Here is a 3,357-nt window from a genome sequence, read left to right as displayed (position 1 = left end):
CTATGCCATGACAAAGTGGAGATTGGTCAGATGGAGGGTTTAGGACTCTAAAAACAGACTAAAGTGTCTTAAAAACAGTCTTCTGTAAGATTTCTTGAGTCAAGTGATGTCACTTAGGATTGTGGCCCCTGAAAAGACCACATTCATTGCACAAGTAATGACATCTGTACTATGCTCTGGGTTGAGACTAGGCTGCAACTCTCCTTAAGAACAAATTTGTACTTGGGATTATCTGCTTCGTTTAGGGCATCAGATGAAGGTTTATGAAGAAAAGGTTGAAAGTGTTGATGGATTGGCCCTAAATTTTGAGAAAAATTTGGAAAGCTGTGATATTAGTGCAAACTTCATGCTGCTTGAAGCAGTCTGGAATAGATGTCATTTTAAAATTATAAACTTTGTAATTATACTTGGATTCAAATTCTAGCTCCCTAAATTCATACTACAATACCTTTAGGCTAACTGTTACAATTGCACATTCTTAATTTTTTTTATTGTCTGTGTTATAGGTATCATTACATAACCCAAACCTTCTTAGGATAAAATGGGATAATGCTAGAAATACCTTTTACTCCATTATCTAGTTTGATGAGGAACAAAATCCTGACATAATTATATTTTGCTAAAAACTGACTCTTGGGTACATTTCAAAATTTGATGATCAGGAAACAGTGTTTTAGATCAGTGTAGTGTAGTGTTGATGCTAATAGATGTATAATGATTTAAGTCTACAATATTGGTCAGGATATTGCATGATGGTGGCTGATTCGTATGGGCAAATTGATAAAAAAAATTTTAAATAATTACTTTTACATCATACAAAACAGGATGCCATATACTTTTGCTCAGAGACTCCCAAATGCAACATTTCTCTTGAAAAGCTAAAGTTATAAAGGTAACAATTTAGGATTCTTAACATTTGGAGTACATTTTCAGGAAACAAAATTAAAATACATGGAATATGCACTTAATAATACTAGTGATGATACTTAATGTTAGAGAGGCTATTGTCAATACATTCTGTCAGTTAATACTGCAACATAGAAAACACGCAGCAGGAAGATGCCTTTCAAAGTATAACAAATGAATACAAACTTAACAAACTTGCCTCTGACCATGCTGTTCCTTATTTGTAGCTTAGAAATCTAAACCCATTTTTACAACCCCATGGTCAAGCTGTTTTTGTCTTACAGATGAAGTAAGAAAGTAACTTTGAGTTTTACTTTGAATTTTCCCTAATGGAATTGTAACTTTTTAAAACTTAAAACATACTGGAGGGAAAATATAAACTATAAAAAGAAATTTCAACATTTCTCTCTATTTCTTTTAGAAAAAAGAAATAATTGCATAGCTTCATAAACTAACAATGTGAAATTCTGTTAGAACGTATGCTTTCTTTTATTTTTCCTAAATTCTGTTGTAACGTTACATTGGGTTACTAGATTTGTTTATTTAAATTATGTTTACTTTGAGATATATTGAACACCTATCTTGCACCTTATAGCAAAAATCATTTTAATTGCAATTAAGTGAACATTTTATTAAAGAAAATCATTTTGAGTATGTGAATTTTGCTGTCCTTTTCTACTTATAAAAATTATATTTTTGCTTAGATATCTGTCTTTAGAACTCCATCTCCATATAATTAGACATAAAAATTCCTGCAGTTTACTACATATACTAAACAGCAAAGAGAAAACTGGACACAGGGATAAAGTTAGAATGGTTTTGCCATTGAATCTTTCTTCATTATGTTGTTGTGGTAGGGCATGAAAAAAAAAAAGTTAACCCATGCTTAGAGAAAAGAAAGATTTTTGAATGTAAAATGCCATTTTAAAACACGAAAATATAATTCTTAGAGCATTAATAGAGAACATTATTACATATAGATTAACACATGAGTCCTATCAGAGCAACTGAAAATATATATAAACATTCCCGATGAAGAAAGAACTCTGAGTTTAGTTTCTTTGAAGAATGGGGTTGGTGATAATATGTGGCACTGACAGTGAGAGAGTCACATACTCAATGTAGGCTAAAAATTAATTTCATTAAATTAAAGAAATAATATGAAAAGTTGATCTTTACTTTATATGCTTTGCCTTAAGTGTTATTAAATTTGAGATGTACTTAAAATGAGACACCATGTCTAAGATAAGAAAACCATTAGCCAGAATGCTGCTGGATGTGCCTTTTACATAAACAATCATGGAACATTTGTTATGTTCATTTTCCCCTCTTTAAGAGATAAAAAGAACTTCCTTAAGTTCTTCACAGAACCATATTTAGATATTCCTTGGAAATAAGTTTTTCAGAGAACCATATTTAGATATTCCTTGTGCTACCCTCTTTTAATTCCTTTTAGGAAGTTTTCTTGAAATCTCTAGCCCTTGATGCTTGATGAAACTATAATCTATCTTTCCTTTTTCTGAATCCTGTTGATTTCTTCTCTGATCCCGTCAGTCATGCCACAAAACTGTAAAGTCATTTTCGTAATTTCAGGCAGTGAACGTGCTACCAGAAAATCACTTCTCAACCTCCTGAGAAGTCAACTTTGTGTTTTATTTTGTAGTGTTTTCCTGTGCATATCAGGCTTTGCAAATAGCAAATTCAGGAAGCATAATCAAAAAACTGCTTTGATCACCTAAATGTCCTTTATAAGCCTACATGAAATATGTAGAATAACACCTGTAAATTCCAGTCAAGTAATTTATTTTGACAATATGTATTTAATGAAATTATCTGGGATTCATCTACTTTTGCAAGCATCAAACCCCAAATGATGGGTGCATATTGGTTTTCATTAAAAAAAAAAAAAATACCTGCAGAGAGGAAGAAGCAGCCTACATAGATAGAAGAGTGGCAAAATGTAGAAATGAATTAAACACACACACATAAAAATAATAATTTAATATAAAGTTTTACATTAAATTCTGTACATTTAAGCTTCTCTTATAAACGAGATGTTCGTTCTTTCAACACTATTCTTTTCTGCTGCTTTCACTTCATTTTTCTCCAGAAAGGGAGGCAGGATTGCAATGGGGGCACTTGATGCTGACAGGAGTTTATGAAAAATAAAAAAAAACCAAAAACATAAAAATGGCTCTAAAATGACATAGAAGGACTATATCTTTTTAAAGAGTTCCCCAATACCTTCAGTGATGTCTTCAGAGAAATCAGATACATTTAAGTTTGCAAAGGAAAATTGTACCAGGATCGTTGTCATTTTACATTTGAATTGGCTTCTTTTTGTGGAGAAATTTAAGGCAGTTTAAGTCAGCTAATTGTGCTCTGCTGGCATACTACCCTATCTCCCACTACAGAGGAAGGGAGCTTCGCCTCATCTCCATAGTGAAAAAC

The sequence above is a fragment of the Otolemur garnettii genome, unplaced genomic scaffold, assembly GCF_000181295.1.
Source record: "Otolemur garnettii isolate 467f Iridium unplaced genomic scaffold, OtoGar3 scaffold00001, whole genome shotgun sequence".
Taxonomy (NCBI): Eukaryota; Metazoa; Chordata; class Mammalia; order Primates; family Galagidae; genus Otolemur; species Otolemur garnettii.
This window is presented reverse-complemented; position numbering follows the sequence as displayed.